The sequence below is a fragment of the Podarcis gaigeae genome (genome assembly GCF_964106915.1).
Source record: "Podarcis gaigeae genome assembly, chromosome: 8".
In the NCBI taxonomy this organism is placed as follows: domain Eukaryota; kingdom Metazoa; phylum Chordata; class Lepidosauria; order Squamata; family Lacertidae; genus Podarcis; species Podarcis gaigeae.
The window spans coordinates 9712419-9726088 of NC_139684.1; the positions used below are offsets into that span (position 1 = coordinate 9712419).

At 48.1% G+C, this 13670-nt stretch overlaps 1 protein-coding gene across 3 annotated transcripts in view; it reads right to left on the reverse strand.

Annotated features, from left to right (window-relative positions):
• The window catches only part of CMKLR1 (chemerin chemokine-like receptor 1), a 35856-nt gene extending 22795 nt beyond the window's left edge, over positions 1-13061 (reverse strand). Inside the window, exons 1-2 of one of the 3 annotated variants that reach the window (XM_083750290.1) lie at positions 12575-13061; positions 2171-2337 (exon numbers count right to left, since the gene is read on the reverse strand). The gene's annotated coding sequence lies outside the window, so the exon portion shown is untranslated. Of the gene's footprint in view, positions 1-2166; positions 2338-12574 lie in introns of all 3 variants that reach the window. The other 2 variants (XM_083750288.1, XM_083750289.1) reach the window with 2 other exon arrangements.
• Between the last annotated feature and the right edge of the window lie 609 nt (positions 13062-13670).

The following is a 13670-nucleotide window of genomic DNA, read 5'->3' on the forward strand; positions in this document are numbered from 1 at the left end:
CCTAGGACTTGCCGATCAGAAGGTTGGTGGTTCGAACCCCCGCGACGGAGTGAGCTCCTGTTGCTTGGTCCCAGCTCCTGCCAACCAAGCAGTTCGAAAGCACGTCAAAGTGCAAGTAGATAAATATGTACCGCTCCGGCAGGAAGGTAAACGGCATTTCTGTGCACTGCTCTGGTTTGCCAGAAGCAGCTTAGTCCTGCTGGCCACATGACCCGGAAGCTGTATGCCAGCTCCCTCGGCCAATAAAGCGATATGAGCGCTGCAACCCCAGAGTCGGCCATGACTGGACCTAATGGTTTACCTTTACCTTACACCAGCTAAGGCTATTCCTGGACTGAGATGGCTTTGCCATAGCCTAGTAGCCTTCTAACTAGATTACTGTAATCCATTTTTTCATGGGGCTTCCCTTGAAGACAGTATAGCTAATCAGCTTTGCAAGGTCTACTGTGTCCTCTGTTGGAAGACAGAGGAGAAATGTGACCTTGTTAATTCTCCTTGACCTCTCAGCAGCTTTCGATACCATCAGCTATGGGATCCTTCTGGAGTGGCTGTCCAAGTTAGAGGTGCAGGGCCGGATTTAGGTTTGATGAGGCCCTAAGCTACTGAACGTAATGAGGCCCTTTATATGTCCAGCTGTCCTTTGTCAACAACAAATGGTCGATGGTTTTTTTGTGTTGAATGTATGCTATATGGTAATTTATGGACCTAATAGGTATCGAAAGCCATTTGCACATGTTGCAATGCAACCAGTCCATGCAGAACGTAGGCACCCTATATATAGGTAAAGGTAAAGGGACCCCTGACCATTAGGTCTAGTCATGGCCAACTCAGGGGTTGCACGCTCATCTTGCTCTATAGGCCGAGGGAGCCGGTGTACAGCTTCTGGGTCATGTGGCCAGCAGGACTAAGCCGCTTCTGGCGAACCAGAGCAGTGCACGGAAACGCCGTTTACCTTCCCGCCGGAGCAGTAGCTATTTATCTACTTGCACTTTGACGTGCTTTTGAACTGCTAGGGTGGCAGGAGCAGGGACTGAGCAACGGGAGCTCACCCCGTTGTGGGGATTCGAACCGCCGACCTTCTGATCGGCAAGCCCTAGGCTCTGTGGTTTAACCCACTGCGCCACCAGCAAATGCCCAATGTTACCATTCTCTATAGCAGGGCTTGGCAAGGCTTACCAGGCATGGGCCGGATCGCTCCCACGGAGATCCTCCGTGGGTTGGTCCGGTGCAGCGCGGCGCCGGAAATCGCGTCTGCTCATGTCCGTGGCGCCGGAATTCGCTTCTCCGCATGCCCAGACACCAAAAATTGTCCCTGTGCAGAAGCGATTTCCACGTCTGGACATGCAATAATAATAATAATAATAATAATAATAATAATAATAATAATAATAATATATTTATACCCCGCCCATCTAGCTGGGTTTCTCCAGCCACTCTGGGCAGCTTCGAACAAAACACTAAAATGCAATAACCTATTAAACATTAAAAGCTTCCCTAAACAGGGCTGCCTTCAGATGTCTTCTGTTTGATAGTTATTTTTCTCTTTGACATCTGATGGGAGGGCGTTCCACAGGGCGGGTGCCACTACCGAGAAGGCCCTCTGCCTGGTTCCCTGTAACTTGGCTTCTTGCAGGGAGGGAACCACCAGAAGGCCCTCACGCTGGACCTCAGGGTCCGGGCTGAATGATGGGGGTGGAGACGCTCCTTCAGGTATACTGGACCGAGGCCTTTTAGGGCTTTAAAGGCCAGCACCAACACTTTGAATTGTGCTGGGAGCCAATGTAGATCTCTGTGTAAGCAATTTCCGGAGCCGTGGAAGAGAGTCCCCGCGCCGCGCTGTGCCGGTTTGGTGCAGCGTGCGGGGACTTGCCGAGTGGGTGGCTCAGTCTGGGGGTGGCTCGGAGGCTGGTTGAATGGCCTCCGTGGACCACTTCTGGCCCATGGGCCACAGGTTGGGGACCCCTGCTCTACAGCCACCACTAAATAAATGCATTGTCTGTCTGTCACACAGAATTAGAAGGGACACTGAAGGTCTCTTTCTCTCCCTTTTGGACACCAACCCATCACTACTCCAATCTCTAGCTCCTGTGAGGCCACCAGGATCAGGCCAGCCCATCATCACATGAATCCTAGAATAGATGGAGGTGAGATGGAAAATCAGCTTACCTACAGTGAGGGAAATGCCAGTCTCCTGGGTCCACCCTTCAGAGGAACTGATCCTGGGCTATATCAACAGCTGCTCAGAGTTGGTCAACTGCGTTTGAATGAAACCAGCATTTCTTACGAGGACTGCTGAAGTGGACGTGTGTTGTCTGGTGTCAAGAAATCAAGGTGTCCCTTTATTTAAGAGAGAGAAAAGCAGAGAGGGACTTTTGGATCTAGGCTGCAGAGGTTCCAGTCAAAAGCACCCTCCACTAGTACTGGCATCTCAGTGAGGAAGTGGCTTTATTATTCTAAGAAATTGTGGTGAAGTCTTCCTTCCTTCCACAGCTCTCATGCAAAGTCAGCTGCATCAGCCATCGCAGGGATGTCGCCTCGCTTCTCCAAAAAGAGGCTATGGTCAGCATCTTTGCTGCCAGGGGCAAATTCTGGCCTCGTCGGGCAACAAGCAGGGTTCTTTGGGTCACCAACCAGTTGTCCACACCAGAAGACACAGCCAATGTTTACACTGGGTGGGGGATTTAGGGCCCAATATTCAACTTTCAGACTGGGAAAGGTTATGGGAAATTGTTTTGAAATTCTCGGCATGTTGTACGCGGAAAGAAAACTGGATGAAAATGATGTGCCGGTGGTATTTGACTCCTAGTAAGTTAGCAAAAGTAAGGGACGCGGGTGGCGCTGTGGGTTAAACCACAGAGCCTAGGACTTGCCGATCAGAAGGTCGGTGGTTTGAATCCCCGCAATAGGATGAGCTCCTGTTGCTCGGTCCCTGCTCCTGCCAACCTTATGGTCAGGGGTCCCTTTATCTTTAAGTTAGCAAAAATGTATAAGACAAGTACAAAGAAAAAGAAGGTACCTTTTCTCATATGTGGTGGACGTGTAAGGTAATGAAAGCATTCTGGGAAATGATATATAATGAATTGAAAAAAATGTTTAAAATAACTTTTGTAAAGAACAAATAAACCAGAAGCTTTATTACAGTGGTACCTTGGTTCTCAAATGCCTTGGTTCTCAAATGCCGAAAACCCAGAAGTAAGTGTTCCAGTTTTAGAACGTTTTTCGGAAGCCGACGCGGGTGGCGCTGTGGGTTAAACCCCAGAGCCTAGGACTTTCCGATCAGAAGGTTGGCAGTTTGAATCCCCGCAACGGGGTGAGCTCCCGTTGTTCAGTCCTTGCTCCTGCCAACCTAGCAGATCAAAAGCATGTCAAAGTGCAAGCAGATAAATAGATACTGCTCCAGTGGGAAGGTAAATGGCGTTTCCGTGCACTGCTCTGGTTCGCCAGAAGCGGCTTAGTCATGCTGGCCACATGACCCAGAAGCCTTACGCTGGCTCCCTTGGCCAGTAAAGAGAGATGAGCGCTGCAACCCCAGAGTCGGCCACGACTGGACCTAATGGTCAGGGGTCCCTTTACCTTTACCTTGATTATTGCTTTCATTTTATGGATCAATGGTCTTGTTAGATAGTAAAATTCATGTTAAACTGCTGTTTTAGGGATTGTTTTTAAAAGTCTGGAACGGATTAATTCATTTTGGATTACTTTCTATGGGAAAATGCACCTTGGTTTTGGAACGCTTTGGTTTTGGAACAGACTTCTGAAACGGATTAACTTTGAGAACCAACGTACCACTGTATTAGGAACTGTAGGTACCAACATCCCAAAGGAACAAAAAATACTTTTCTTGTATGTGACAACAGCCACACGCATGTTATTAGCTCAGAGATGGAAAGAAGAAAAAGTCCTGATGAGAGAGGAATGGCAAACCAAGCTTTTGGACTACACTCTAATGGCAAAACTGACTGGAAAGCTCAAGAACCAAGAGGACAAAAACTTCAATAAAGAATGGGGAAATTTTATAATTTATCTAGGAGACCACTATAAACAGATGAAAACAATTTTTAAGGTTTGGATAAAAGTATCTAAAGCTAGGGACACAATATTGGAAAATTATAAAATAAGAATTGAAACAAGGTGATAATTTGCTGGTTAAAGTTTTATAAACCAGGAACGCAGGAACGAGAGATGTGAGGAAGTCCAAAAAGCGAAGAAAATATGGTTATTATCAAATTGATTCGGTTGTGGTATGCTTTTTGTATAAGATGTAAGTGCTTTTTCTTTTTTTTCTTTTTTGTTGTTCTTTTGTTTTTTCTTCTTTACTGTATTAAAAAAATCTTTAATAAATATTTTTTTTTAAAAAAAGAAAACATTAGCAAGAATTTAATAACACTTGTAATGTAGCAAATGTCATGGACAATATGGATTATGAAATAATATGCAGTTAAGAGGGTGTACAATAGGACCTGTGGAGGGGAAGGTAGGACGGCCAGAGATTTGGAGAAATCTCTAAATATGGATATGTAATTTGGATTGCTAAAATTAATATTTGTAAAACCAAATAAAATTATTATAAAAGAAAAGAACACACAGCCAATGTTGGACAAGCCCAACACAGCAGGGGTGAGATGTTTGCTACTAGAACCAAAAGATCTACCAGCCCAAGCCAGGCACAAAACACATATAGAGTGGAGAGCCAGTGTGGTGTAGTGGTTAAGAGTAGTAGTCTCGTAATCTGGGGAATCAGCTGCTGGGTGAACTTGGGCCAGTCACACTTCTCTGAAGTCTCTCAGCCCCACTCACCTCACAGAGTGTTTGTTGTGGGGGAGGAAGGGAAAGGAGAATGTTAGCCGCTTTGAGACTCCTGAAGGGGAGTGAAAGGCGGGATATCAAATCCAAACTCCTCCTCCTCCTCCTCTTCTTCTTCTTCTTCTTCTTCTTCTTCTTCTTCTTCTTCTACCTCTGGATATGAACGGGATCCGTTCCAGAGCCCCATTCGCATCTTAAAGCGAATGCAACCCGCATCTGCGCGTGCACGGGTCGCGATTCGCTGTGTCTGCGCATGCGCGTGATGTCATGTTGAGCGTCTGCGCATGTGCGAGAGGCGAAACCCGGAAGTAACTCGTTCCGTTACTTCCGGGTCGCCGTGGAGCGCAATCCGAAAACGCTTAACCCAAAGCTACTTTAACCAGAGTTATGACTGTAACTAGAATGAAGTGATAGGGTGCCTCTGAGCCTAGGAATTTATTTTTTGTACCAGAACCAAATGGAGCTCAGATTTTATTATTTAAACCCTGCCCATCTGACTGGGTTGCCGCAACCACTCTGAGCAGCTTCCAACATGCAGTGGTACCTCAGGTTAAGTACTTAATTCGTTCCAGAGGTCTGTTCTTAACCTGAAACTGTTCTTAACCTGAAGCATCATTTTAGCTAATGGGGCCTCCTGCTGCTGCTGCGCCGCCAGAGCACGATTTCTGTTCTCATCCTGAAGCAAAGTTCTTAACCTGAAGCACTATTTCTGGGTTAGCGGAGTCTGTAACCTGAAGTGTATGTAACCTGAGGTACCACTGTATATAGAAATATAATAAAACATTAAACACGAAGGAAAAAACTTCCCTCTACAGGGCTGCGTTCAGATGTCTTCTAAAGGTTGTATAGTTACTTAGCTCCTTGGCTCAGGGGTCTCATAACTCCATACCCTCCAACATTTATCCAATGAAAATAGGGATGTCCTATGGAAAAAGTGGGACATTTCGGGATCAAATCAGAAACCAGGACGGCTTCTGTAAATCTGGGACGGCCCCTGGAAAATAGCAACACTTGAAAGGTCTGCAAAAGTATCTAAGTATATTAGGAGGGAATCTGTTATGTACTGAGTTGAATAGGATCCAAAAGGCAGCAGTCTGATTGGTCCTAGAACAATAGGGTCCAGAATGCAACAGTCTGATTGGTCCACAGGAGTTACCCAATCCAGCTGCAGGTGGAAGTGAATCCGCAACCTGATTGGCCTACAGGTGAATCCTGTAATTAGCCAATCACGTGGGGCGCATTGTGTAAATAATGTGCAGTGGTACCTCGGATTACATACGCTTCAGGTTACAGACGCTTCAGGTTACAGACTCCGCTAACCCAGAAATGGTACCTCGGGTTAAGAACTTTGCTTCAGGATGAGAACAGAAATCGTGCTCCGGCACCGCAGCGGCAGCAGGATGCCCCATTAGCTAAAGTGGTACCTCAGGTTAAGAACAGTTTTAGGTTAAGAACAGACCTCCAGAACGAATTAAGTACTTAACCCGAGGTACCACTGTATATAAAGCAGACATTCTGGGGGAACCTCCATTCCTCCTCACCACTATGAGCTGAATGAAGAGTATATTTCAGATTCACACTAAAACGCTGGTGAGATTTTCTGAGGACTTTAAGAAGAAGGGGAGGGGGAACGATTCACAACCTGATGTGGAGAGCTACACTTAAGGCTGGGAAAATGAGAAACTGCATCTGGCAGAGTCACCCCTCCCTATACAGCAGCCAGAGGCTTTGGAGATTGGATGCTAGTCTGAGTAAATCCTGGGCTGCGTAGGAAACAGGCTGGCCTGATAGAAGGCAGGCTTCCTGCTTTCTCTCTGCGACAAGGCTGACTCTCGTGCCAGCATTTGAGAAACCCACCAGATGCACAACCAATGCTTTCCGCTTTCTCTAACCAATGACGACTACAGGATGCTAGAATCCTCCAGGAATAGAAACTTTTCTTTTTCCTTTTTTTGCTGCAGAATGTTGTGAGTCATGCATGAGGATGGATTTGGGGCAGTTAATGTCTGAAATCCTGGACAGACACTGCAAGACAGCAGAAAATACGGAGCAAGGTGGACCAATAGTCTGTTTCAGTATAACACCGCTCCCTCTGTTCTTATGGCAATGGCTTTCCAGCATCTTGACATCTCCCTCTGCCATAGCTGTCAACTTACAGATTTGAAAATAAGGGACCAGCAGCCCAAATAAGGGATTTTAGTCAACCAGCTGAAATACGAAGTTAAAAGGGACCAGGTAATTTGGGAGAGCAGCGCCGGTTTTTAGCCCTTTGTTTCCAGAGGTTGCTGCTCAAGACACCAGCTGATGAAACGCTGCAATTAAATAACTACAAGCAGCAACCACTTTTCGCGCAAAACGAAGTCCAAGCTACAAAGATGCTGCTGCAGTTCTGTATCTTTTCTCTCGTGCTCCATCTGCAGCTCTCAATTCCATCAGGTGGTGCGGGAGGAGGGGGGAAATAGCGCCCGAAGCAAACCCTCAGATCAGACCATCTATGCTAGTCTACCACTACAAATCTGTGGGAGAAGCACTTGCAGTACTTCCCTTGTAGCCCTTGGAGCACCTGCCCGCGCCTCCGCCTCCTCCTCTTCCTCCTCTCTCTATGCTTTCTCTATGGTTGCCCTCGCTCTCCTCTCAAGGCTCCTCAGCAATTTATAGGCCACGTCAGGCTGCCCATCTCATCCGGGTCCTTCGGCGGCACAACCGCAGTACGGCCTAGCAGGAGCGGGAGTGGCGGTGACAAGCAGAGGGGAGGCCCCAGGCAGAGACGCTCAGTTCGGCGGCTGCGAGAAGGATGACAGCGGAAGGGCCCGAAGCTCCCGCCAGTCCCAGCGGGGAGGGGCTCCCAGGGGCTGAGGCTGGTGAGAGGAGGCCGGAGGGGGGGCGGGCTGGGCAGCCAAACAACACAGTTGGAGCCTCCCTCCTCCCTGGCCGGCAGGGAGGGAGTGAGAGGAGCTGCTTCCTTAGAAACCCGGGAAATTTAAGGGACATCCATCAATAAGGGACAGCAGCGGGACATGGCGCTGGGATAAGGGACTGTCCCTCCAAATAAGGGACGCTTGACAGCTATGCCCTCGGCCCCATCCTTTTAGCCATAGATGCTGGAACTGTGCTGGGAATCTTTCTGCATGGCGAGGTGGGGAAACGTTTCTGACCCAAGTGCCACAATTCCCATTTGCCCAGTGTCCGGGGGCCATGTTTCAGCAGGGGGCGTGACCAAACCCAAGATGGGCGTGGCCACACCCATAAATCGCACACATAAAAACGCCCTCATAGATTTTGGGCACAGTATTGAATTGGAAGCATGGATAAAATTATGGAATGAGGGTTTGAGATACACTGGATGTATGGCTTTGAAAGAGAACTTATTAAAAATGATTTTACAGATGGCATTTAACGCCAACAAAATTTGCTAAAATGTATAGGAAGAGGGATAGAAGATGTTGGAAATGTAAAGAAATAGACGGAGGATACTATCACATGTGGTGGACCTGTGACAAGGTGAAAAAATTCTGGGAGTTAATTTATAATGAGCTTAAAAAGATATTTAAGTATACCTTTCCCAAAAGACCGGAGGCTTTCCTGCTCAGTCTAATGAGAAGGGAAATTAAAATAAAATACCAAAGACTATTTATGTATGCCACAGCCGCCGCAAGGACTCTACTGGCCCAAAAATGGAAAATACAAGACATACCTACTATTATAGGGTGGCAGATGAAGATGACAGACTTTGCAGAACTTGCCAAATTGACAGAAAGGATCCAGGACCAGGATGACCAGAGATACCAGAATAACTGGAATAAATTTCCTGAGTACAGTAGTACCTCGGGTTACATACGCTTCAGGTTACATACGCTTCAGGTTACAGACTCCGCTAACCCAGAAATAGTGCTTCAGCGTAAGAACTTTGCTTCAGGATAAGAACAGAAATCGGGCTCCGGGGGTGTGGCGGCAGCGGGAGGCCCCATTAGCCAAAGTGGTGCTTCAGGTTAAGAACAGTTTCAGGTTAAGAACAGACCTCCGGAACGAATTAAGTACTTAACCCAAGGTACCACTGTATTTAAAGGAGAACTGTAAAAGCTTAAAGACACTAACAGAACTGAAGTAACACCTACAATGTAAAATAGTAGAGATGTAAGAATAAAATATGTGATAAAAATGTGACAGGTGATAACAATTGAAGGGACAGAGGGAAGTCAGGACTCGGCAGAGTCAAAGGGTATATATTTTGACAAATGTATGGATTGTTGGGAAAAGGTTATTTAAAGAAAACAATAAAAATTTATTTGAAAAATAATAATAAATGCAATTCAAGGAGCCCCCCCAAAAAGAAAAAAGAAATAAAAACGCCCTCGTGATTTCTGCATTGTAGAGGGTTGGACTAGATGAGCCCTGGGGCCCCTTCTAACTCTAGAATTCTATGGTTCTATGAAACACAGGTATGCATGCTCACATACATGGGTATGCACACTAATTCCCCACCCCATCACACAATAGTGGTTGGGCGGAGGGGGGGAATAAATTTAAAAGCTGCCTTGGGAAATTTTATTTATTTATACATACATACATACTGTCAGGGACGCAGCGGGAGCGCAGGGAGGGGAGGAGATGGAGAGCGAGGGGGAGCAATCCGAGGGCAGTGCAGAAGATGACAGTAGCCCGAGAGATTCCATGAGCCTCTCCAGCGAATCGGAAGATTCACAGAAGGGGGCGCCGGTGGCCAGGGCAAGGGGGGCCCCAAGGGGGACACCCCAGAAGCAAGGGGCCAGCGGGGACTCCCAGAGCAGCAGTTGGAAATCAGGACCAGCTTCCCCACCAGAGCGTAGTGGGGGGGAGGAGTCCCAGGTATTCACCACCAGCGAGAGAAGATGAGTCAGGATTGACCACGCCTCCATCGGAGAGCGGGGGAACGGTCAAGAGGAAGGTTGCCGGTTGGGCGCGCACGCCAAGTTCAAATGTACAGGCGAGCGGCACAGCAGGTAGCCCGGATAGGGAGCCAGGTCCTAAAGCCCGCCGGAAGGAGGGGCAAGAATCAGGGGGGTCAGCGTCAGAAGAGTCCAGAAAGGATGAAACCCCAGCGGGCAGGAGGGCCCAGAGGAGGAAGGAGCTAAGGAAGAGGTGGAGCAAGGCTAGAGTCTTAAACTGGTGTGGAAGGGGAGGAGATTCAGATGGAGCTTCGCCGGTCTAGGGCTTAAGACGTAGAGCTGCACGCTGCGGCTTTGAAATGGAAACTGAACGTCAATAAAGACTTTTGTACAGAACTACAGCCGGGCGTTGGTCCTCTGTGAGCTGGGACCTAGGGGCGGCTCTGACACATACATACATACATACATACATACATACATACATATTGGGACGCGGGTGGCGCTGTGGGTAAAACCTCAGTGCCTAGGACTTGCCGATCGAAAGGTCGGCGGTTCGAATCCCCGTGGCGGGGTGCGCTCCCGTTGCTCGGTCCCAGCGCCTGCCAACCTAGCAGTTCGAAATCACCCCCGGGTGCAAGTAGATAAATAGGGACCGCTTACTGGCGGGAAGGTAAACGGCGTTTCCGTGTGCTGTGCTGGCTCGCCAGATGCAGCTTTGTCACGCTGGCCACGTGACCCGGAAGTGTCTCCAGACAGTGCTGGCCCCCGGCCTCTTAAGTGAGATGGGCGCACAACCCTAGAGTCGGACACGACTGGCCCATACGGGCAGGGGTACCTTTACCTTTTACCTTTACATACATACATAGGGACGCGGATGGCGCTGTGGGTTAAACCACAGAGCCTAGGTAGGACTTGCTGATCAAAAGGTGGGCGGTTCGAATCCCTGTGACGGGATGAGCTCCCGTTGCTCGGTCCCTGCTCCTGCCAACCTAGCAGTTCGAAAGCACATCAAAGTGCAAGTTGATAAACAGGTACCACTCCGGCAGGAAGGTAAACGGCGTTTCCATGTCCTGCTCTGTTTCGCCAGAAGCGGCTTATTCATGCTGGCCACATGACCCGGAAGCTGTACGCCGGCTCCCTCGGCCAATAAAGCGAGATGAGCGCTGCAACCCCAGAGTCAGCCACGACTGGACCTAACAGTCAGGGGTCCCTTTACCTTTACCTTTACCTTTACATACATACCCCACCCAACTGGCTGGGTTTCCCCAGCCACTCTGGGCAGCTCCCAACAGAATATTAAAAACAGAATAAAACAGGCACAGGCAAACCCGGCCCTCCTGATGTTTTGGGACTACAATTCCCATCATCCCTGACCACTGGTCCTGTTATCTAGGGATCATGGGAGTTGTAGTCCCAAAACATCTGGAGGGCCAAGTTTGCCTATGCCTGGAATAAAACATCAGTCATTAAAAACTTCCCTAAACAGGGCTGCCTTCAGATGTCTTCTAAAAGTCAGATAGTTGTTTATTTCCTTGACATCTGGTGGGAGGGCATTCCACAGGGTGGGCATCGCCACTAAGAAGGCCCTGTGCCTGGTTCCCTGTAACTTGGCTTCTCACAGCGAGGGAGCCGCCAGAAGGCCCTCAGCGCTGGACCTCAGTGTCCGGGCAGAACAATGGGGGTGGAGACTCTCCTTCAGGTCTACTGGGCCAGGATTCATTCAATAATAAATTCAAACATCAGGAAAGCCCTTCTGGAGCACCCCAAGTCCATATCTAGTCACATAATGGCTGTTCAAGTGACCAATGGAAGCCCCAAAGTAAGGCTTGAAGCTAGCTGACATTGAGGCTTCTTTGTTTAAAGGTAAGTTTCTAGTCCTTAAGGTGGGGAAAGTATACTTAGAAGTGTGTCAACAGTTCCTTTGGACATCTCAGGAGAAGCCCATGAGTGACTGCATAATATTCCCAGTGATTTCGGGGCAGGGCTCGTAGCACTTTGCTCCCGTTTAACAAGCTAAAGAAGGTAAATGAATAATATATTTTTAAAAAATAAATGGCAGAGGGTAGACTAAATGACCTACTGGTGCTCCCAGTTCTGTGATTCTCTGTTGCGAAAGCAGCTCCGAAGCCAGGCAGTGTGGACCCTGGTGGAAAACGCCTTCGCAACACCTGCTTGTCTCAGCTTTCAGTAGGGAAATGGTTTTTGGATTACACAGCGCAGTGAAGTCACTGCGTCTCTGTGGTGCGCACACCCCTTTCCAGAGGTTTATTGCCGATTAAACTATTTCACAACCACACAGAACTTCAGAACAGGAGAAAATGTGCTTGCTTGGCGTTTGAAGCTCTGCAGAAAGCGGGGGCAGAAAAGGGGAACCGAATCCAAGGCGAACAGATGTCAGGGCAGGAATGCTAAAACATCATCTACGTTGCTGGGGGGGGGGGGGGACTCCCCTAGATTCTCCTCTGCAAAGCCGGGTGGCAAATCTTTTTCTGGCCGCATTTTATTTTCAACATCTACACCTGGCTCCCAGCGCATTTTTAACAGCAGACCACATTTGATGGTATCAGCTAACTATTTGAAATGGCATTGAGTCAAATATTCTGTGCTAACTTCATTTGCACAACCAATCAGGAAACAAGCCTTTTTAAATACCAGAATTCAATTCTGAAACCCAAATCTATATATTTGGCAGGTGGAGAATACAAACCCAAGACTGAGATGGCCTCGTTTCAAACATTCATTCTCTTTCTTCCCATCTGAGCAAAACTGGCCTTTGCCAAACTGACAGAACTAAGCACTTCCAGAGGGCTCTATTTCGAACCAGCCCCTCAAGTTCTGCAAGTTTTAGCTGACTCTAACTAAACACAGAGTTTGCTAGATGAAAGCAAAACACGAGAAGGAAATACCTTTGGGATTAGTTGAATTTTCCACCGCTTCTGCCTCGTAGCTCACACTTTTCTTCCCCGCGAGAAGCTGCACCGATCTCTCCAAACCGTTGCATCAAGGCAGAGAGGAACATTTCTTTCCAAGGAGTTGGTAACAGAGAAAGTCCTTCAGCAGAGGCGATGCCCTTTGCACATGGTCAGGAAGTGTTTGGGACTCCTCTTCATCCTCAGAAGTGGCTGCTCCCAGAACACACAGATCCTCTAAACTGAAGTCATGAAGGCACAACGTGTGCATTTCATCTCCCTTTTAAAGAACGGAGGAAGAGAAAAAGACGAAAGGAAACAAACAAGCCCCACCAGAATATCAGGATGAGAAATTTGGCAGGGATCCCTTCCCTTAAATCAGCAGCTGGAAGGAGAGGGTGTAACCCACTGACCTAGGAAAGCTGGCGAATATCCTGCTGGAGAGCCATAGGCTAATAAGGGCTGGTAGTGGGAAGAGCCCATTGCCAGACTTTTCTCTCTCTTTTTTTTAGCACACTGGGATTTTGCTCCAGGCACCATTCAGAAAAATCAAAGGAACTGAGGTCTTTGGAAGAGAGACTGGCCTGTTTTATCAGATGAAGGTGCAACAGGCTGCACTCTGCAGGTGGGGACAGCATTGGAGGGGAGGAGGGGCTATTCAGGTTAAAGGGGTCTCCGTACAAGAGTTAGAACATAAGGACATAAGTTGAGTTTGCTGATCAGGCCAAATGCCCATCCTGAACTCACAGTGACCAGCAAGATACCTCAATGGACACAAAAGTTGTTGAGTTTGTCCCAGCTATGTCCAGATGTGTGACAACCCTGCCTCTCTCCTCCTGAAGCTACCAACAATTGGTATTCAGAAACATTACTCATATCCTCCAACATTTCCACAATAAAAATGTTGTTGTTTAGTCATGTCCGACTCTTCGTGACCCACTGGACCAGAGCACAACAGGCACCCCTGTCTTCCACTGCCTCCCGCAGTTTGGTCAAACTCATGCTGGTAGCTTCGAGAACACCGTCCAACCATCTCGTCCTCTGTCGTCCCCTTCTCCTTGTGCCCTCCATCTTTCCCAACATCAGGGTCTTT